We start from the raw sequence: 22,213 nt of genomic DNA on the forward strand, positions 1-22,213 counted from the left end.
AAAGAAGGCTGGCCTGCTGAGAGTACAGCTGAGTGCAGAGGAAATGTAGGGTGGGCAATGGGAAAAAGGAGCCAGACAGCAGATGTGGCCTTGCAAACAAATATAGAAATGAGAACTGTAGTAGTTTTGCATATTTTCTATTTACTTGATATATATACATGTTTATTTGTACATGGTAACTGTTTTCTTGTTTTCCCTCTTTCTTCCCATTATTTCATACACCAGTTGTTGGAAGTTAACTTTATAATTTAGTCCTTTTTTTTTTTTTTAAGGGCTCAAACTCACGACCCCGAGATCAAGAGTTGCAGGCGCAGAGGGCCTGGGTGGTGTAATTGGTTAAGCATCCGACTCTTGGTTTTGGATCAGGTTGTGATCTCAGGGTTGGGGATCAGGCCCCGCATCAGGCTCTGTGCTCAGCGCAGAGTCTGCTTGGGATTCTCTCTCCTTCTCCCTCTCCCTCTGCTCCTCCTGCTCATGCTCTCTCTCTCAAATAAATAAATAAATCTTTAAAAAAAAAAAAAAGAGTCGCACGCTCCACCGACTGAGCCAGCCAGGCACCCCTATAATTTAGTCTTTAGGTAAAAGAATAGTCAATGGGACTGTGATTGAATTTGAGAAGTTATTCATGTAGACAGTGGCTGATACAATGATTGGTGGGACTCTTCATCTGGGGAAAAGGGTGAGAACCTCAGTGAGAAAAATAGCTGTGTCTTGCTAGGTAGAAATATAGCTTATTTGGTAGTTGTCGGGGGGCCCAAATGTGCGTGAAAGGTGCAAATGGAACTGTGCAGCCAAAGGAGTAGACGGTGCCAGTTATGGATTTATTCATCCTTCATTTCCTGCTCAGTGAAAATGGAGCTAGGCCCTTGAAATATTTCTCCTTGGCCAGAGGGCCCGGCGTCAGACTCCGCCAGCAGAGGGCGATGGAGAGACACTGAAGAAAAGGGAGCCGTCTTCCCTAGACCCAGTGTGCTTTCTCTGAGGTTTCCAGCACCATACACAACTCCTCCAGCAGCCAGATCCCGCTGCCCCTGTGGCTCCCCTACACCCAGTCCTGCCCCCAGGCCTGCCCCGTCCAGCACCGGGCTCCTGCAGGGAAGGGGCTCCTGCAGGGAGGGGGCTCCTGCAGGGCCTGGCCTCTGCCGTGTGTGACCGGCAGCAGCTTCACCCAACACTCCTCTTGAGGGGGCTTTAGTGGCAACTGTGCCCCCAGCAAGATATTTCCTCATGCACAGCTTTCCTTGGGACCCAAAGGATGGGCTTCCAGTGGGTTCTAGGGGGCAGGTTTCCAGCAAAGGTCTCAGCCCTGGGGGGCCTCTTCCCCTTAGTGGCTGGTCTCAAATGTGCTATTTCTAGATTCTCAGCCATTCGTTTTACTGCTCACTAGCCAATCTCTCATTACTCCCATCCCCTGTTGTAGTTAATAAGTCTCGATGGTGAACTTTTCCTGTTCAAATCACTATGTGGTTTCTGTCTTCTGAATGGACTCTGACTGATACGGTCACCCACAGCCTCAAAGGGCCATTTTCCAACCTCTCAGTCCTTGAGTTCAATTCAGCATCCGTGCCAGCCACCCATTACCCACTTCCAGCACGTCAATCATCTACTGAGCGCCACTGCTGAGCCCCGAGACACCCCTCCTTCTGCAAGTTCACAGGGTGGGGGATTCTCTGGCTCTCTCCCCCGTCCATGCCTCCACCTGGCTCCACACCCTTGACTCTCCCACCCCGCAGGCCCCTCTGCTCTGTCTCTACTAGTGGGCACCCTCTGGGGTCCCGCTGGACCTTCAGCCGCCCTCTAACTTCCCCCTGCTGAGACACTCAGGCTTCGGAGTCCACTTTCTGAACATCTCCACCTGGCTGATTGGCAGTCAACTAAAATCCTACTCTTCTAGAACCGGATGCCTCCTGTTTCTTCTGGCTTCTCTCCGTCTGTGGAAGTGGCAGCACCCTCCCCTCAGCTGCTGAAGTCCCAAACCCCGAAGAGAACTGAGATCCCCCTTCCCCCACCTGATCCTCAGGCCTCCATCCCCACCTCCGCCCTGGCCCTCACCACCACAGGCCTCGGCCTTGGTGGTTATTGTGCAACGGGCCTCCCTGCCTCTCGTACCTCGACCTCCCACCCCAGCCACTCAGTGAAGATTTTCCACACATGGCTTCCTCGGTCAAAACCTATGATGCCTGGGGCGCCTGGGTGGCTCAGTTGGTTAAGCGACTGCCTTCGGCTCAGGTCATGATCCTGGAGTCCCTGAATCGAGTCCCGCATCGGGCTGCCTGCTCGGCAGGGAGTCTGCTTCTCCCTCTCCCACTCCCTGTTTGTGTTCCCTCTCGCTGTGTCTTTCTCTGTCAAATAAATAAATAAAATCTTTAAAAAAACAAAACAAAACAAAAAAAACCTATGATGCCTGATGAAAATGCTCTAAAATCGATGGTAGTGACAGTGGTACAACTCTGTGGATGTACTAAAAACCATCGAACTGCACACTTTAAATGGGTGAATTGTACGGTATGTGAATTATATTTCAGGAAAGCTGATATTTTAAAAAGCCCATGATGCCAGTGATTTTCACGCACAGTAAAATCTAAACTCTGGCCTGGTCTATGCCCATGGCTCACTGCAGAACCCCCCCCCCCCCCCCCCCATCGTTCCAGGACCAGTCACTGTCCCCCAGCTTACATCCTCCGTCCCCACACTTGTGACTACACTCACACCATTCTCTCCTCTGACAGGGCCCCCTCTCCTCCATCCCTCAGCACCCCCCACTCCCACTGCTTCTCCTCGACCACCCAACCAGGGGTCTTTAATCAGTTTCTGTTGTGTGGGCATTTTGCTTTCCATGTGTACATGCACATGTCTGCTTTCCCAAACAGATGAGGTCAGAGTTCACACCTCGCACCTTGCAGGGCCCCCTGAACGGCCAACAGCTGTCTCCCCCTCCCGCCCCTCCCCCTCCTGCCTATTCCAGGTGACCCTTGAGGCAGAGAGGACTGTGTGAAGTCACTCCCAGGCAGCTACAACATCCCTAGCACAGTGCTGCGGTGCCCAGAGTGACCCCCCACGAGCCCCATTCTAGGGGTCGTTTAGCAGAGTTCCCCGAGGCACTGTGTCAATGGAAAGGGCCACTTTCAGGGGCTCTGGGCTCCTGCGTCACCTTTCTCAGGCCAGGACGTACACCTGCTGCACGAGCCCCCAGATGCCCAGGGAGAAGGGGTTTGTGAGGGTCCCAGGTCAGGGTGTCAGTGAACCACAGGGAGCAAGGGGGGCTGGTCTCCCACACCCCTCCAGGCGCTTGGAGGCTGAGTCCCCGGCTTGCCTGGGACCACTCTCTCCCCACCATCTCTGCACATGCTTCTTTCACTCCTCCCAGATCAAGTGACACCAAGCGACCACCCACCTGACCCCCTCCCAGGCCAAAACTAAGATGTCCCCCAGAGGGTCCTCAGGGCCTCGGAGCTGCTGTCCTCTCTACCCACTGCTAAATGAACTACCCACTGGTCCCTGGTTTGCTTTCTCCTCACCCTCTGCCCCACCCAAAACCAAACCTCTTGTGGAGGGGGCCAAGGGGAGGAAGAAGAGCGCCAGATTCTGGGCAGCAGCCCTCAGAATCACTAGCCCCTGGCCCAGCAGCCCTGGTGCCATTCATCCCCCACTTCAGCCCTAGGGAGGCTCAACCGGTCCCTACCTCAAACCCCGGCTCTGCCCCTCAGAGACGTGGGCTTGGGTTTCCCAATCTGTACAGTGCAGTAAATAGGAGCCCCTACTTTATAAACCCATTTTAAGGTATGCGAGAATCCGAGTCAACCATTTAGCACAATGCCTGGTACACAGTGGGCACTAAATAAATGTTAAGTCTTTAAAAAAGTATTATGTGATCAATCAGGCCAAAAGGCCAGTGACGTGTCCTTAGGAAACCTAGAACCTAGACTCTGGCTTCAGACCACACCCACAAGTGGTTCTCGCTCGCTGTGGCCTGACCCAGAGTCCCCCCTTGGGGGCTCAAGCCCGAGTCTGCCGCGAATCCCCCAGTCCAAGGCCCCTGGCCACAGGGACAGGTGACGTCTACACCAGAGCCCAGAATCTGTCATCGTGGCCATACGCACATGCACACACAGATATACACAGACAGATGCGCGTGCACGCATGCACATGCATGTGCTCACACAGACACACATACAGACACTCCCCCCACAAACACACAGCCAGTTACAGACACACAGAGACACACATATGTAGACAGACACGTAGGTACACACAGACACACACACACACACACTCTTCTCCCACTCCAGGCGCGCCCTGCACATGCGTCATACATTTCACCTACGGTCTGGGCCAAAGAGGCATTTGGAAACCAGCTTGGGAACCTCATAACCATTCATAACATTGTTCCGAGAGAAAACACAAAACATCGCCCGATAAACAAACATTTGCAATAGAATTCCTCCAAGAGCTAGGAATTGCCTGTGCTAGAAAACTAACAGAGCAAGAAGAGAAAAACCGCATAAACTTAGTTTGCCTCTGCAAAATTAATACCAATTACAAAAACATTTATGTGAACTGCTTACCATTGACACCTAATTACCATGCAGCACAATTATGCATACCATTAAGGGCATGCCAGATTAATTACGGCTCTCCGTTTCATCGGATTACACCACCACACCCTCAGTCCATATCTGCCCAGCTTCCAGAGGGCTGCCCCTCCGGCGGGGCACACGCACAGGTCTGTACAAATCCAGAGAAGCATCGGGTTCCACACTCAAATCGAGAGTGGTCCCCACCCCAACCCCTTGCTCGGCCAGAGACAGCCTGACTCCGGCCCAGGCCTTCCTGCTGACATCACCACCATGGGAGCCCCGGGCCGGGAAGCCATCTTCCCCGCAGAGCCTCCTCCAGAAGGCAGAGATGCTTCGAAGGTCTCCCCCTGGGCGTGGCCGCATGCCCCGGGGGCCAGGATACAGCCAATGGTCACCATGTGTACTGCTCACTGTCCAGACAGGGTCACCCCAAGCTCATCTCCCAGACCCCACCAGGGCCCTGCAGCCCTTTCCCTGGCCCTCCGAGGCAGCTCCTGGGCGAGGTCCCAGCCATGCTCCGCCCGGGCCGTGCACAGTGCAGAGCCTCTCCCTCCCTCGCCCTCTGCTCTCCACACAGCCGTGGGCAGTTCTGTCCTCCCTTTATTAAGGAGAAAAGGAACCGACTCCCCTAATTCCCATGTCACCCACTAGATGCTCTTCAAATACACTAGGGTGACCCAGGCCTGAGAGTCAGTCCACGGAGCGTGATAAATGGACCTGCCTAGGACAGGGAACTCGAGGAGACAACTGACTGAGGAGACAACTGACTGAGGTGGGACAGGCCTCCCAGCGGCAAAGAGCAAGAAGCAGCTCAGCCAGCGAGAGCGGGAAAGCAGGGGCACGCACGCGGGCGCCTCCGCAGCACCAGACCGGGAACCCGCGCGGCTGAAGGTTAATTCTCGAACACCCGTGAGGCCAACCGCATAAGGATTCTTCTAAAAGATGGGGGACATTAAAAGTGTGACGAGTGACATAAAATACTCAGGTTTAGTGCAAGAAGCAGTGTTTCAAACAAGCTCACACAAGCCTGTGAGGTTATTTGCAGATGGCAAAACTGAGGCTAAGGAGCATGGCATGATTTGCCCAAGGGTGCGGCTAGGAGGTGGCAGGGCCAAGGTGAGACCCCTGGCTGTCCAGCACTGGGTCTGGTGGCCCTGGCACAATGCTACACTCTGCCTCTTCTCTCAGTGGTGTTAACCTGGCTCATGTCGTTTTTCTAGAAGTTCTCTGGAAATGGCCTTTCCCGTGACATACAGAAGACTCACTTCTATTTTAGAGAAAGTTTTTGTTTGTTTCTTTTACTTGCTTCCCAAAACTCCTGTCCCCAGCTAATCCCCAACTATCTCGGCAGGCCTGCCTCTGAAGGGAGGGTGGATGCCAACTTTGCAATTCACATAGTGTTCTCAAAGGGTGACAGGACTCACCCGGGGTCCTGCAGCCAGGGAGCCCAGGGACAGAGTCTAGGCCTTGAGGCTCATCTTTTTTTTTTTTTTTTTAAGGATTTTATTTATTTATTTGAGAGAGCGAGCAAGAGAGAGCATGAGCAGGGGGAGGGGCAGAGGCAGAAGCAGACTCCCCGCTGAGCAGGGAGCCCAGGATCATGACCTGAGCCTAAGGCAGGCAGGCGCTTAACCTTAACTACTGAGCTACCCAAGCGCCCCGAGGCTCATCTTCTGAGGGGGCTCCTGAGAAGTACAAGCCCCTGCTCAGGGCCCCAGACATCAGGATCCCCCAGTTACTTCCCTCCTCAAAAATCTACAGAGGTGGCCACAGTTATGGAAGAAAATGTGCCCGCCCTTCTAATCCATCATGCTGGACCGGGCCCCACGCTGGGCCCCCCAACTGCAGTCCCTTCCCCCACGTGAAGCACCCCCAGGGCTCTCCCAGCCTACCCCCACCTGTGCCTCTCCACGGCTGCCACCTGCACCCACGCAGCTGGCCAGGTGACATGGCCCAGCCGTTCCTGGCAGCTCTGCTCAGCTCTGCTCCCAAAATGCCTCACAAGGTGCCCCGCCTCCACGCCCACACTGCTGCTCTCCCCTTCTGCCCAGGCTCCCCCTGCCCCCAGCCTCTCGCCCGGAGGCCCCTGAGGGCTCTCGCAGGTATAAATGCGGGCACGTTACTCCAAGCCCGACATCTCAGCGGGCTACATCCCAGCCTTCCACGGCCCAGCTCCAGCCCCGCCCTCCGGCCCCACAGCCCACCACCCCTCATATCCCACCAGGTCAGAAAGTGCCCTTGACCCCCTGGCTCACTGCTCTCTGCCCTCTGACGCTCTGCTCAAGCATCACCGCTTTAGAACGGTATCGTGAGGAGCACGTCATTATGTCATTGTCGAATCACTATGTTGTATATCTGAAGCTCATTTAATAGTATAGGTCAACTAAATTTCAATTAAAAAAAAAAAAAAGCCCTTCCTGATTTTCTCTCCCCTCTGAATGAGACGTCCCTTCTCTGAGCCCCCGTGGTGTCCAGAGCTCTCTCCACCAGCCTGGATTCTAACAGTCGCCCTGGTCAGACGCATCTCACTGTGCACTTAGAGACCGCCTCAGTCCCTTTCATCTTTGTGGCCAGTGCCCGGTGCATAGTAGGTCTTGAGTAAAGGAACAGATGAACATTATTTGAGGATCTGAAGCAGGGGACCTCTGGACAGAAACCCGAGAGCTGCCAGGCCTGCCAAGGTGGGGCCCTGGCCACTCACTCCTACGGAAACCCAGCTCTCCTGGAGTCCAGGCTGCATAGAGGGTGTTGACCGAAGAAAACAGAGAAGCAACTGCCCGGCCCCAGTGGGCTTCCCAGCTGAGCCTCCAGTACCAGGTGGGCCCTCAGGCCACCACCAGATAGGAAGGGAGCCGGGCATGAGGGGATGGCAATAGGCACCACGTTGTCGCTGGTCATAACCCCACTAGGATCCATCCGCATGCCATCTGCCAGGCCCACTGTGGTCTAGACCCTTCCACGCCTCCAGGCCGGGGGGCAGGGCCGACTCTGCCAGCAGGCCCAGAACCCAGCAGAGTCACTGCCTGTTCTGGGCCCAAAGAGACCAGAGGGGAGCGAGAGAGGAGGCCCAGGGCTTAGGGGACCAGCGAGGGCCCCAGTGGGCATGGACTCTAATAAGACTGAAGTTCGTGCATCCAGATGAAAGGCCCAGAGACCAGGCGGCCAGGGCCTGAGATCCACCAGCCCTGAGACCCGTACAGGGAGGATGACAGACAACATTGGTGGGGTCTGAGGGAGCAACAGGGCCTTCGCGGGGGGTCATCTTGCCCGGTCCCCACAGAAACCCTCATGCAGCCCTCTCGTGACCCCACGTAAAGAAAAGGAACTCGTATCTCCTGGCCACCTACTGTGTGCCAGGACCAGCGCTCGCTGTGTTTCAGACAGCGTGCATTTGATTCGGGCAATGCGGGGGAGAGGCGGAGGCTCTTCTCCCTGATTGATGCACAGATGCAGAGCCTGCGGCACGAGGACCGGCCCGAGGACCCGGGGACAGGAACTGCGGGCTCCGAGCGCTGAGATGCGCATCCAGGTCTGCCCGCCGCCCGGCCTGCCAAGTCTCCTCTGGGCCCAGCATCTCCGTCCCCTAGGGGCAGGGGGCTCAGGGCGCGGGAAGGGGAGTGGGGCAGAGGGACCTGCTCCGCGCTTGCTTGCATGGTACCATATTTATCTTCCTGCCTTAATCCAGGGGTGGGGCAGAGACAGACAAGGACGCATACCCTTTCTCGTATCATGTTAAATGGGCAGCCTCAGAGGGGAAAGCAAACTCCCAGAGGGCACCCATGTGTGGGGGCTGGCGCTGGGGGGGGGGGGCTATGGAAGGGGAAGGTGGGGGCTGTTGCCAAGCAACAGACAGAGGAATTTGTAGCTGCTTTTTCTCACCTCTCCACCCTGTCCCCTGGGTCACTGCCACCCACTCATGGGCCTCCCGATCACAGAGCTGGGTGCAGCTTGAGCCCACATGCCAGATGAGTTCCCCAGAACCCTTTCCATCCCTTCCTGGGGCCTCCTGAAGCCCCATTCTGTCCTCCCTGTGTGCGGCCCCCCACGCTGGCCATTCTGTGCCAGGGCTGGGTCGCCTGAGCTCCACCCTGGGACCCGGCCCTGGTTATACCTCCGGTTCCCAGGGACCCATTTGGGCCACAAGAGCCACCAGATCGAAGCCTTCAATGATCTGCTTCCCATCCTGGGTGAACTGAGAGTTCAAGTCGCCGTCCTATCAAGCTAACTTGGCCCACTGGCCCTGGCACAGACGGGGATTCAGCCAGCTGCCTATTTTCCACTCGCCCACTTAGCCCCAGCCTTTGCTTAGAGGCCTCCGAGCTGTACTATTTCTCCCTGCAACCCTCCCAGGAAGGACAGGTACTTGAGTGGCCCCACCCTCTGCTGTCAGTCTCCAAGCTCACCTCTTATCCATTATTAAAAAGAGTCCTCCTTCCAACCCTAGCATGACTCAAATCTTTTTCATGTCCTTACCCAGAAGCTTTAAAAAGTGTGGTTTGGGGGCGCCTGGGTGGCTCAGTCGGTTAAGCGGCTGCTTTCGGCTCAGGTCATGATCCCGGGGTCCTGGGATCGAGCCCCGCATCGGGCTCCCTGCTCAGCAGAGAGCCTGCTTCTCCCTTTCCCTCTGCCTGCCGCTCTGCCTACTTGTGCTATCTCCCTGTCAAATAAATAAATTTTTAAAAATCTTTAAAAAAAAATTTTTAAAGTGTGGTTTTATTTATTTTTGTTGTCATTAAGAAAGTAACACACGTGCGTTTACATTTTTTCAAAGATTACAAAGATGTATAACGTATATAAAGTAAAAAGGCAAAGTCGTTGTTGACAGGTCTGCTGTGTATCCTCCCAGAACAACTTTTTCTGTCCATGTATATTTGTATTTATTTTAAAGGATTTTACAAAAAACAAGATTACACTCTGCACACTGCTTTTGTGGGTTACCCAACACCATATCGTGGACATTTCACACATCAGAATAGACATGCTTACTACCACATTTCAAAGGCTTGGCTCGGGGGAATCTAAATAGATTCCCCTTTATCCATAAATGTATTTATCCTTTCAGAATCTCTAAAATTAATCACACAGGACCGTTCCCTCAAGAAGCCCCTTCCCAACAGGTTCCGTTTGCTGGAGTGTTGAAGGATCCCTCCTGCCAGGCACAGGCCCCTCTCAGGGTCCTCTGGGGAACCTCTGAGGGGAGGAACACTTCCAGAGGCCCCAGCCTCCCAGCCCAAGCATTCCCCGACATTCACCGTGACACGGCCCGGTCCAATTCGGTGCTCAGTAAACCACAGATCTGACCCCACCGTCCCATAACATCCCCTATCAGCATCTTTTAACCTGTTCAAGTAAGGACCACTGGAACACAGGGATCTAGGTGAGCTATTAGGTCCAGAACATCTGCACCAAGCCCCAGATCCATCCACACACCACAGCAGCAGAGAACTAGAGTAGAAGTCAGAACACCCAAGTTCTGACCCTCCTCTTACTAGCTGGCAGAGATGGTCCTCTGTCCCCTCGGTGTACCCAGACAGGGCGGCTAACAACTGGCTCAGAATAAAAATGACCTTGACATTTGAAACAGAAACAGAGAGGGAAGATCAATAGGGATGACAGTGAGCAGGGCCATGACCGCAGGAAAGAGAAAATAGGAACCTGGGTATAGAAGTAAATAAGGCTGGGAAGCCTTAGGGGTCAGAGGGGCCCTCAGCAGGACAGGAGTGGACCATGCTGAGCTATGGTTGAAAGAAAAAATTCCACTCCCTACTGGGATTCAGTTAGGAAAGCCCCAGACGTCTGCACCTCCTCCCCCTGTCGCTGTCCTCCAGACAGGCCTGGCCTGGATGTGATCAGCAAGGGAGATGTGGTCTGGAGGGCCCTGACCACTAGCTGTCCTTGCTGGGGGCTGCCAGGCACCTGCAGCCATGCCCGGGTCACATCCCCTCGGAGCCGGGGGCTCAGTTCAGCTGCGTGTGGCGGAGAGAGACTGGAGGGAAGGGCAGAGTCAGCTTCTGTGGCCCCCATTTCCCTCCTACTCGTAGCCCCTTGCAAGAATGTTCTGGAGGCTGGGGCACCTCAGCCTGGGTGAGGGGAAGCAATGGGAGGCCAAGCCAGGGACACTCCTCCTCCCCATTCAACCATGGGCATGCCGATCTTACCCTGGCTGCTGTTCCCCTTAACCTCCACAGCCCCCTGGGGTTGGTGTGATTTAAATATGCTCTCTTTCCCTCCAAGTCTGAGCTCTTAAGCGCTAGTAGTCTTTGGAATATAAAGGGATCATCAAGAGCCTACACCAAATGAGCTCAGCTGGCCCCTTCCCTGCCCTCCCTTTCGTCCTTCTGGCTTCTCCCCACCCCACTCCACCCCACAAAACCACTACAAACAGGGCAGTTCAAAACGACTGTCCACAGGACAAGCAGGAGTTACAGAGCACAGGGGCCGCTCTCCCCAAATTGATGTGGGGCCTCAGCCTGGCCCCCAGCACACCCAGGGCCCCACTCCACCTCCCACCCCCCCACTCCCCCCCAGCATCTCCTCCACACTCCAGCCACCCCATCCCCCACAGCCTGGCTTCCTCCCCTCAGCCTGGAAGCCCCACCTCAGTGCTTTAAGGCCCATCTTAGGTACCACCTCTTCCAAGAAGCCTTCCCTTGATCCCCTCAGTTCTTTGTGACCTCACTGTCCTTCGAGCGCTTTATTTCTCCCTCTCCTGTGACTTTGGTCTGTGGTCATTAATTAGCTGGGCTCATCCTAACTCACTCTGTGTCCCCTCAAATCCTAGCACAGGGCCTTGCCCACAGGAAATGCTCAGCAAGCAAACACGGGACGGAAGAAAGAGCTGGAACTACAGCGTGAGGGATTTAAGGTGAGCACACAGACAACCTGTTCGCGGGGTGATCCGTTACACTGGGGAACCGACTGCCAAGTGGCACTGAGGAGCCCTCCCCTCTGAGGCTCTGTCAATCAGAATCAGCCGTTTCCTCCGCTGTCCAAGATTGTGCAAAAGAGGCAGGACGGTGGACCAGGCTTCTGAGCGCACTTCCTGCAGCATTGGTCCACCCACGCTGCCCAAACCCCTCAGACCGCCACTTCGCTAAGGGAGGGACACACACCGTGCTCTGGAATTCTCACCACAACCTTAAGTACAGCCACGTCTCATTTCCACGGTACAGGTGAGGAAACTGAGGCACAGAGCCACTAAGTTAGCTGCCCCGGATCTTGAGGCAGGAAAGTGGCTGACTCCAGGGCCCTCACCTGGGCTGCCTCGAAACGGGCTCCTGTCTAAGCAAGTCACCTCCCTCCCCATGCGGCTGCATGGAGAAGTCCGCACAGACACACGTGCTCCCCACCCTGTCCTGCCCACAACACTCAGCCAAGGGGAGGCAGGCTGGACACACACACACACACACACACACACACACACACACATCTCTGACACTTCATGGGTCTCAGATTTGGTTTTGGTTTTGGTTTTTCTTTTTTTTTTTTAGGGAAAAATAGTCAGAGACCTGACTGAAAACAAGCCCTCAAGATTTGGGGGGAAAGGAATCTGGCACCTTAGTTTACCATGAAAGCCCTCAGGAGCAGCAAAACGTAGGCCCACGGAGATGCCCAGCCTCAAAGGGCAGCTGGGGGCTCCAGTTCCCAAGGGCCGCGCCACACCCCACACTCAGAGTCAGGGACCCCAGGCCCGCACAAGCAGCAGGAAGGGAACAGCGAAAGGCAAGGCGCAGGATCGGCCCTTCTGGCCTCAGGCTCTGGGTAGAATTCCCAAGCCCAGCCTGGCCCCACCCCCAAACAGCCCCCAACCCAGCTCCAAGGGCTCTTAGCACTTAAAGTTCTCTTTCAACCCTACATCGTAAGGCTTGGATACTAATGATAACATTTCAGGCCCAGGGGCGCCTGGGTGGCTCAGCTGGTTAAGCGACTGCCTTCGGCTCAGGTCATGATCCTGGAGTCCCTGGATCGAGTCCCGCATCGGGCTCCCTGCTTGGCAGGGAGTCTGCTTCTCCCTCTGACCCTCCCCCCCCCATGCTCTCTCTCTCTCTTTCTCCCTCTGAAATAAATAAATAAAATAAAATAAAAAATTTCAGGCCCAGTGATGGGGAGTGAGTGGTCTATTCTGAACTGACCCATTGTGGATGGGGAGCAGCTAAGATTGCTCCAAGTTCCCTACATGCTTCCCAGCAAAAGAAGCCTCGCCTGGCCACAGCTAGGGAGAGGACAGGGACCAAAATCACAGATGTGTAGCAAGCTCCCCCACCATTCAGCAGACACCCATGGAGGTCCCGCTAAATGTCTGATGGGGGACCCAGAGGCAGCCAAGTCAAGGTCCTGGTCCTGTGGGGACCACAGGCTTATGGGAGAGAGCGGGAGCAGGGGAGAACGTAAATTCCCCAAGGGCCAAGTCACCCTGGGCAAGCATTTTATAGCTTGTCCTGCATTTCTTGCAGCCTTTTTCAGAGGACCATTGGCAGTGATGTGGGACTGTGATAGGAAAATATCCACAAGGGGGGGCGCCTGGGTGGCTCAGTTGGTTAAGCGCTGCCTTCGGCTCAGGTCGTGATCCTGGAGTCCCGGGATCGAGTCCCGCATCGGGCTCCCTGCTCGGCGGGGAGCCTGCTTCTCCCTCTCCCACTCCCCCTGCTTGTGTTCCCTCTCTCGCTGTGTCTTTCTCTGTCAAATAAATAAATAAAATCTTTAAAAAAAAAAAAAAAAGGAAAGAAAATGTCCACAAGGGACTCGAGAGCATATTGTGAATTGGACTCCGGGGGGGGGGGGGAACCTCAGAAATTATATACACACACGGATTTACACATGGAAGCCTACAGAAGGACACACGCGTGTGAAGGTTTACCGGGGAGGCTGTATTTTTACACTCTCTGTGGAGACACCTGAGACAAACCTCTCTCCCTGCAGGGCCCCCACCCCTCACGCCACCTTTTCCTTTCAAAGCCCCATCCCCCAGGAGGCCTTGCTCTCTCAGACCTCCTCTCCTTGGAAGCCCTTCCGGATTACCGCTGTGTGGTGAAAACAGACCACCCCACCCCCATTCCTGGGTCTGAAATTCCACCACTAGAATCAGAGCCATAGAATTTCAAAGTTGGAACGGACCTCCAAGCTCCAGTCCAACCCCCACCCCACAGAGGAATCCTGTCCGCGGACACCCTGTCAGATGGCCACAGTGCGGTCCGGTGTCCTCTCCAGGGCTAAGGGGGCAGCCCTCGCACTGTGCACCCCGCACTCCTCGATTCTAGAAGGAATTCACCTTTCTAAGGCCAGCCTCCTGTTGCAGCCCCCCTGTGCCTGGGCTGGAAAACAAGGAGAGAGCCTGGCTCAGCCTGAGCTGGGGGCTCTGCATTGGAGGAGTAGCTGCGGACAAGAACCAAGCAGCTGGACAAGAGTGCAGAGAGGGCGCCAGGGCCCAGAGAAGTGGGGCCAGGGAAGGGAGGCAGGCAGGCAGGTGGCAGAGCCCAAGCCCAGTCGGCCGGCCCCTGCCCGGGAGCACCACATGCACGCACACTCACGCTTGCACAGAGTGGCCTGTCAAACAGCCCAGCCAAGCTCTCCTCAACGGGACCTGGAGGCGGAGGGGGACCACGTTGCCCCAGAAACCTAGCAGCAACTCCTGACAACCGCCGCCTCCCAAAGCCAGGCAGCTCAGGAAACCACCAGAAGATAGCCCCTGCCAGCAGAGAGGACAAGCCCAAAGAGGGTCCCTCCGCCTGACAGCTGGGCTCCCCAGATCCCACAGGCCGGTCCTCACACTCCAGCAACGCCTAGGAAGAAAAGCTTCCCTGGCTGCAGCTGTCCCATCTGCCTGGAAGGGAGGAGGCACAGGCGAGCAGCACCTGATCCCAGGATCCCTTCACAGCCCGCCGGCCCAGGAGGCTGGAGGCCGGTTCGGCCGCTGGCAGCCCAGGGTGAAACATGAAGACCGGACAGTCCCCCAGGGATGCTGATGGCAGTCTCTGGGCATGGCGGCGAGGGGCAAGCTGGGTCACAGGGCAGAGGGCGCTTCTCGTCCAGGCTCCTGTCCCTGCTGGTTTGAGAGGGGCCGCGTGGAGTGGCTCTGGGCGCCCCCTCCCCGCCCCCCGCCGCCCTTCCTCCCCCGCCCTGAGGCCAGAGCTGCCCAGCTGGGTGCTGGACGCCATCTTGGGTCAAGGTGCAGCCACAGGGGGCTCCCCTCAGGAGCAGGGGAAGAAAGCCCCCGAGACTCAGCAAGCCCCCCATTCCTCAACCAGGGCAGCAACACCTACTCAACTGGCTTTGCAGTAGAGAGAGGTGGAAGGACGTGCGGATGGAGAGAAAAGTGGGAAATAACAGAGAGGGGGTGGGAGGGGAGTGGGTGCCCCCAAGAAGGGAGGTTCCAGGAAAGCGAAACGCAGTTTGGCAGCCGGAGGGCCGCGGGCCCCAGCGATGGGGGGCTGGGGGAGGCCGGGGGCGGGCCCTGGACCCACGCCAGCTTGGTCCGCGCCGAGGGGGAGGGAGGGCAGGGAGGCCTGGGGGAGGGGAGCCGGGGTGAGGGCGGGACACGGACCGCGGCCGCCTGCGGCTCCGAAGCTCGGGGTCTCCTGGGGCGCGGGGCCGCGGGGCCGAAGACCCCGATCTGCAGCCTCTGCGAGGCCTCGTCCTTCACTGTACAGATGCGAAGCTTTCAAGGACACGTCTGCACCGGCCCAGCGGGGGTGCGTGTGCGTGAGTGTGTCCGCGTGCGTGTGAGTGTGTACGACGGGGGGTGCTGCTGCGGGGGGCGACCCCGGGCGCTCCCACCCGCGCCGCTCCCGGCCCTGGCCCTGGCCCTGGCCCTGGCCCGCAGCTCCCATCCCCGCGTTTTCCGGCCCCCGGAGCCCCGGCCCGGGATCTTCGCCCGCCCCCGCCCCGCCCCCACACTGCGGCGCCGCCGCCACCGCCGCCACCGCCGCCGCCGCCGCCGCCCCGGCTCCCACGGCCCGCGGCGGGGGCAGGGAGGAGCCAGGCACGACGTCCCCCCCCGCGCGCCGCCCGGCCCTCCGCGGGGAGGTGTGCCCCCCAAGTGGCACTTTCCCCACCCCCGCCGCCCCTCCCAGATCCGCTGGCACCCCGCACCCCCAGCCACAGGTGGCCGGAGGAGGATCGCTGCGCAGCGCTCCCCGGCCCGGCCCCCGGATCACCCCTCGGCCCGCCCCCGGGGGCCTCCCGGGTCCCCCGCCCCGCCGGGCCGAGGAGGGCCGGGAGCCGGGGGGAGGGGCGGGGGGCCGGGTCGTGCCAGGCTGCCATTTTCTGCCGCCGCCGCGGAGCCTGCGCGGGGCCCGGCCCCCGCCCCCTCCCCCGCTCCCTGCGGGCCGCGGCGGGAGCCGATCATTCCGGGTCGGGGTCCGCGCCCTCCGGCGCCCCGGCCGCAGGCCCCAGGCGGGGCCCCGGGGCGGGGGCAGGGCCCGGAAGGCGGGGGCGGCCAGGCCGGGGCCCCTGCGGCAGCGCCGAGCCGGGCACCACGGCTGAGGCCGGCGGTGGAGGGGGGCCCCCCGCGGCATTGTATAGACTTGAACTTGAGCCCGGAGCCGGGCGGGGGCGGGGAGGGGGCTCCGCGCCGGGAGCGGGCGGGACGGGAGGGGGCGCCTGCCGAGCCCGCGGGGACATAAACAAACCCTCCAATCCCCCGCGCCGCCCTGGCCAGCCCGGCCCGCCGTCCCCGCCCGCAGCTCCGGCCCCGCGAGCGCCCGGCGCCGAGTTGCAGGGGTCCGGGAGCGTGCCCCGAGCTGGGCACTGCCCGCCGCCGTGCCCCCCGCCCGGCCTCCCCTCCTCCCTGCCCGCCTCCGGGCCGGCCTCCCGGGCCGCCAGCAGCGGCGCTCATTACCGTGTGGCCGGTGGGGTCGGGCCGGCCCGGCTGCGCGCCCTGGTGCCGCGGCGCCGCGTCCCGGCTCGTCCTCTGCTCTCGCCGCCGCCGCCGCCGCCCGCGCGCCCTCCCTCCCTCCCGGCCCGCCTGCCTGCCTCGCTCGCTCCCTCCCTCCGCTCGCTGTCGCGCTCCCTCTCTCCGCCTCCTCTGCCGGGTCCCCCCCTCCCACCCCTTCTCTCCGCCTTCCTCCTTCCCTCCCTCCGGCCGCCCGCGGGCCCAGGCCTCCGCCCGCTGCTCGCCCCCCGCGGCCGCGCTGGCCCCGGCCCCGGCGCTGCGGAGCCGGCCCGGGAGGCAGCGCCGACTGGGGGGCCCCGGGGCGCCGCGGCGGTAGCGGCCTGGGCGCGCGGCCGGTCCTAGCGCCCTCGGCCCGACTTCCCGGCCTCTGCGGCCCCGCCGGGGGTCTCCGCACGCTGCGAGACGGAGGGCCGGACCCCACAGTGCCCCGACCCTGCGCTGGGCCTGGGCACCCCGCCGCGGCCGCGCTCCGGGCCACTCCGCCGGGGGCCTTGCTGCAGCCCTCCTCCGCGCCCCCCCCCGCGGGGCACCCCGCTACCTGGCGCTGCCTCTGCGCTGGGTCCCCGCATCCAGCACTGGCCGCAGGGACAGCGGCCCCTCCTCTCCCCGGGCCGGTGTCAAGTGCCTCCCCCCAGCAGCCCGCGGAGCCCCCGGCGGCCTTCACCCTGCAGTTCTCCCGACCTCCACCAGAGCCCACTGCACTCTGCCTGCCTCAGCACTGGGGCTGGGGACAGCAGCGCCGGCCCATCCGCACCGCAATCCCCACCCGACCCGCCACCCCCGCCAGGTGCCGCCGCCGACTGGAGGCCAGCCCACTCGACAGGGCCAAGGTCGAGGCGCCAGGTCCATCCAGGCCGTCCTGGAGGCTCGGGCACGTCTATAGGATGAGTCCCCTTAGGGGGAGTGAGCTCCCCATACCTTGAAGTGTCCAAGTAGAGTTGAGTGCCCTCAGTTGGACAGTGGAAGACTGAAAGACCTCATGGGGTGGGAGTTTGAACTAAATGACATTGAAGATCCCTTCCAGCTCTAAGATTCTGTGCACACCTACACTCCACCCTCACGCTTACTCACCCCTTTCCCGCGGGGGTTGTGCTCATTTCCCAGAGACTTCGGGCTCCAGGTTTCTGACTTGGGGCATCTCTCTCTACTTCTGTCAGCACAGCCACCCTCTGCTCATCACTTCCCCAACTGCTATCTCTAGGGCTTGGTGCTGGGCCCCCTGATCCCCTCAGCCTGGCTCTCCACTTCTGCCTGTACCTCCCCCAGCCTCTCCTACTGTGCACCCCCAGTGCACCGAGCACTTCAGCTACATGGCAGTGCCCTCAGCTCTCTGACCCAGGACATGTTGTGCTCCCTTCCCCAGGCACCCACCATCCCACTTGTGGGCGGGGGCTCCCAGAGATGGGCACTCAGGCCCTCATTGCTGAAACCAGTCCTGCTTTTCCCTTCTCCCCCACCAGCTTCACCCCTTTGAGGGCATAGGTACACAGTTACCAAAGTCTTTGAGACATGGAGCCCAACTTTCGTCCAGGCGGTTTTCCTTCTGGAAGCTCCCTAATGCTCCCAGATCCTCCAGTCTTCCCCACTCCCCAGCCTCAAGGTCAGAGGCCACTCTCCACACAATCGTCCTGGCCTTTTTCAGTGTCACCCTCACTCGAGTGGTCACCCCATGCTGCTGATGACAGGCCCTGCTGTCCGTGGATTCCACCTGTCCAGTTCCAGACTCGTGCTGTTTCTCCCATGAGGACAAGAACCACATCTGTAGCTTGGCACTTGGCACCCAGTAGGTTCTCAATAAACATTTGTTGAATGAATGCATGCATCGCTGGCTCCTTGCTGCTCTGCTTTCCACACCAAGATAGGCATCCGCAAATACTGTAAAGCAGGGCTAAGGGGAAGACCATGTTTAGAAGGATGGTGCCATACCTCTCCCTTCCTCAAGGGCTTATATAATACTGCCCCCAAATAGCAGCGACTGTTTCCTGAGTGCCCCTGCGTGCTAGGCACCGGGCTTGGCACATTTCTCTGCCAAACCTGTGTGGTAGTTTATATTATCCTCACTCTACAGATGAAGAAACTGAGGCTTAGTCAAACCACACAGTTGGGGAAGTCACAGAACCAGGATTCAAGGCCTGGTTCATCTGACCCTGAAATCACCACATCACACCTTTGAAACATTATAGTTGCTCTCCACAAGCTGAAATTCTCGGGATCAAGAAGGGCAAATGTAAGTTTCTGTTGAGTAGAACTACCTATGATGAAGTCACTGGGAGCCCATAATGTGTGTGACCTTGGATATCTGTGTTGCTGGGGTCAAGAGGCCCAAGTTGACCATGTTAGAGGGGGGTTTGTGTCCAGTAAGAAGCCACCATGTGGCTACAGGGCTGGTTCCAGAGCCTGGCCCTGACGTCTTCGGCATGAGAAGGTCCCTCCGGGTGGTCCCAAGAAGAGGCATATCAGTGCTGGCTAATCCTACTGGGCCCTCCGTACCACACATCACACTGGGTCTGGCTCCGATTGGTTTAGCCCTTTGGGCTCCTAGACCCCCTCACTTCTGTCCATTCCACTGTGGTCTGACCAGAATCCTGGTTGATCCTAGATTATCTGGATCGAGGGGCAGTATCAGTCAGGATATGCTAGGTTATCCTGCAATAGCAAACAACCCCAAATTTTCGTGACTTAAAATCACAGAAGTTCTGTGGAAAACAGCATGGTGGTTCCTCACAAAAATTAAACGTGGAATTACCATATGATCTAGCAATCCCATTTCCGCGTATAGACCCAAAGGAACTGAAAGCAGAGACTCTCATAGTCTCTGCTATTTGTACACCAACGTTCATAGCAGTATTATTTGCAATAGCCAAAAGGTTGAAGACAACCCAGATGTTCATGAATAGATGAACAGATAAATAAAATGTGGCGTATACATACAGTGGAATATTATTCAGTCTTAAAAGGGAAGGAAATTCTGAAAGCTGCCGCAACATGGATAAACCTTGAAGACATTCTGCTGAGTGAAATAAGTCAGACACGAAAGGACAAATATTGTGTGATTCCACGTACGTGAGGTACGGAGAGTAGTCAAATTCATAGAGACAAAGTAGAATAGTAGCTGCCAGGGACTGGGCTCTGGGGGGTGGGTGTGAGGAGTGGGAAGGTCATGTTTAGTGGGTGCAGAGCTTCAGTTTGGAAAGATGGAAAAGAGTTCTGGAGGAGGTGGATGGTGGGGATGCTTGCACAATATGTGAGTGTACTTACCGCCTCTGAACTCTACACTTAAAAATGGCTAAGATGGCAATTTTATGTTACACATATTTTACCACAAGAAAAAAAATTGAGCATGGCACAACTGTAAATTAAGTGTACCAAATATAAAAAACCGTAACTTTTCCTGCTCCTGTTACATGTCTGTGGCAAGTCTGCAGAGGGGCAGAGCTCACGGAATATTCTGGGACCCTGGCTGACAGAAGAGCTGCCAGGAGAGCGCGGGAGGGTATCACACCGACAGAGCTGTTCGTCCCTCATTGGCCAGAACGAGTCCCACAGCTCCATTCAACTATCAGGATCCAGGAAGTAAACACTACCACGGATCTCAAAGCAGGGAGAACCAGACACATTTAGCAAACAGCAGCAACTCCTTCACCCACAACATGTTCCTCTAACATCTTCCACCCGGCGACTCCAGCGGAAGGCTCCATTCCCACACCTCTGACTCAGACGAGACTCTACCCTTGGCCCCCCACACTCTGCTAGACCTTATGTCCTCTCCATCAGTCGGCTTCTGAAACTATTCCACCTGCCTTTGCTGCACCCCCTCCCTGATGTCCGGACCTGGCTCACTTACCATCCTGCTGGGTGATTTCAACCGCACAGTGACTCACCACTTGGGTCATCTTCATACCCACTGCTTGTCACACCCACCGGGAGAACTGCATCACAGGCCACTATCCACGTAGGTTCTTCATCGATAGCAAATGGTGACACTTCCACCTACCTTCCATGTGGCTTGTTATATTCGTCAAGACTCTCAGTCACATGGGACAGAATCCCAGCCTAAACCAGATTTTAAACAAAGGGATTCAGTAGTTTAGAGTTTAGACAATTGGGAAGCCCAGGGTTGGAGAGTCAGGAATAGGTCAATCCGGGGACTCAAATGCCACCTCCTGAGCTCGCTGTCTCCATCACGCTTGTCTGCTCCCCATTGTGTTGGCACTTTCTCTCCTCCTTGCGTCAGATTCCAAGATGGTGCCAAGCAGTCTCAGGCATACCTTCTCCCAGTTCAGAATCCCAGTGGAAGAACAATGTTTTCTTTCCCCTCAGGAAGCACCCCAATGCTTCTAGGACATGAAACTCCACGTCTTTTAGCAACAACCCCTCCCCCACCTTGAGCCTCAAGGTCTGAGACACGTAACTGTTCTGTTTTTTGTTGTTACTCTCACTCAAGGGGCCATCCCCAGCAGAAAAGTTCCAAGGGTCACTTCAGTTGTTCTGGCCTTGGTCACAAGCCCACCGTGACCCAGGTTCTACAAACAGTAGGACAGCATGAGTCACATGCCCACCCCCATAAGTGAATGCAGAACGTGGCCCTCGCATGGACAGATCCAGCCAGCGCCCCAGGAAGTAGGAGCAGAGTTGTCCCCCAAAGCAAGGGGTGCTGGGCAGACACTCTGCACGTCACCCCATGGCTGCCCAGCATCCACGCGGACCTTCTTTCCTCGTGTATGCGCTTTCGAAACGCTCTGGCTATCTGATGGAGATGGTGGTTGCACAACATTGCAAATGTGCTACCCACCACTGAATTGTACATTTTTACATGATTAATGTTATGGGAATTTCACCTCAATAAAAGAGATATTTTTAAGATGTTCTTACTAAAACGAAGAACCCACGCCATCTACAACTAAAAATGCACTTGATCTCCTTCCCAAAGGAAGATGATCCAAGTATGACCAGCTCTAAAATCAGGATCTCTGAGTAATGTGCATTTCTCTCAATGAGGTGGATGTGGCTTCTTATCTATCACGGTGGCTAAATTATAAATATAACTACCCCAAAACACCAAGTCCATGACGGCAGAGAGAAAACAGATGATCCACTGTAAGGACTGACTTTGCAAAAGAGGAGAAGGGGAAGATCCTTCGGGGGTTGCCAGCCCACGGCCTACACCACACCCTGCTGGCTGGGCTGCCAGGGCTCACTTCTCCACGGGGGAGCCCGGGCCTGGTCCTGAGAGAGTCTCCCCAGTTCCCTGTCCTCCGTGGCCGTGCCTGAGGGCCCACAGGGAAGAAGTCTCCTTCGGGGAGGGCCAGCTTCCTGGTGGCGCGGTCGCGTCTTCCTGGGGATTCCTTCAGAGCTTGAGCCATCCCTAGGTCTGGGGATTTGATATCACTTCTGTAAAGCCTTAGCCAGCTGCCTGTCAGCTCATTCTCTGGGAGCTCCATGGACCAGCAACCAGCCCCCCGAAGGCCCCACTCCCACAGCAACTGTCATGAACCTCCCCCATTTCTAGACGTTGGTTTGGCCCCTTCTCCCCAGGAGACACCTCAGCCTCTACCTCTCACTCCAACATGAGCCTCACACTGCGCTTTGACAGACATAAAAATATAGATGTAAAATATATATGTGTATATATGCATGTCTGTCTGTGTCTCTATAGATGGATTCCTTTTTTCTGTCCATGGAGAGCGCCTACAAGCAATGAAACCTCCCCAGCAATGAGCACACCTCATGCCCAGATCTTAGTTTC

At 57.3% G+C, this 22,213-nt stretch overlaps 1 protein-coding gene and 1 long non-coding RNA gene across 4 annotated transcripts in view; one reads left to right on the forward strand and one right to left on the reverse strand.

The window, feature by feature from the left end:
* DNMT3A (DNA methyltransferase 3 alpha) overlaps positions 1 to 18,117 on the reverse strand; it is a 103,931-nt gene extending 85,814 nt beyond the window's left edge. For 2 of the 3 annotated variants that reach the window (XM_035000707.1, XM_035000711.1), the window contains exon 1: positions 16,414 to 16,498. The gene's annotated coding sequence lies outside the window, so the exon portion shown is untranslated. Of the gene's footprint in view, positions 1 to 16,413; positions 16,499 to 17,005 lie in introns of those variants that run through there. The other variant, XM_035000709.1, reaches the window with a different exon arrangement.
* On the forward strand, positions 15,027 to 18,281 carry LOC118007660. Its single transcript, XR_004678460.1, has 2 exons — positions 15,027 to 15,265; positions 18,110 to 18,281. It is a non-coding gene; the product is annotated as an uncharacterized LOC118007660 (long non-coding RNA).
* The last annotated feature ends 3,932 nt before the right edge of the window (positions 18,282 to 22,213 follow it).

This window comes from Mirounga leonina, unplaced genomic scaffold (assembly GCF_011800145.1).
Source record: "Mirounga leonina isolate KUSES-001 unplaced genomic scaffold, KU_Mleo_1.0 Mir_125, whole genome shotgun sequence".
NCBI classification, from domain to species: Eukaryota; Metazoa; Chordata; class Mammalia; order Carnivora; family Phocidae; genus Mirounga; species Mirounga leonina.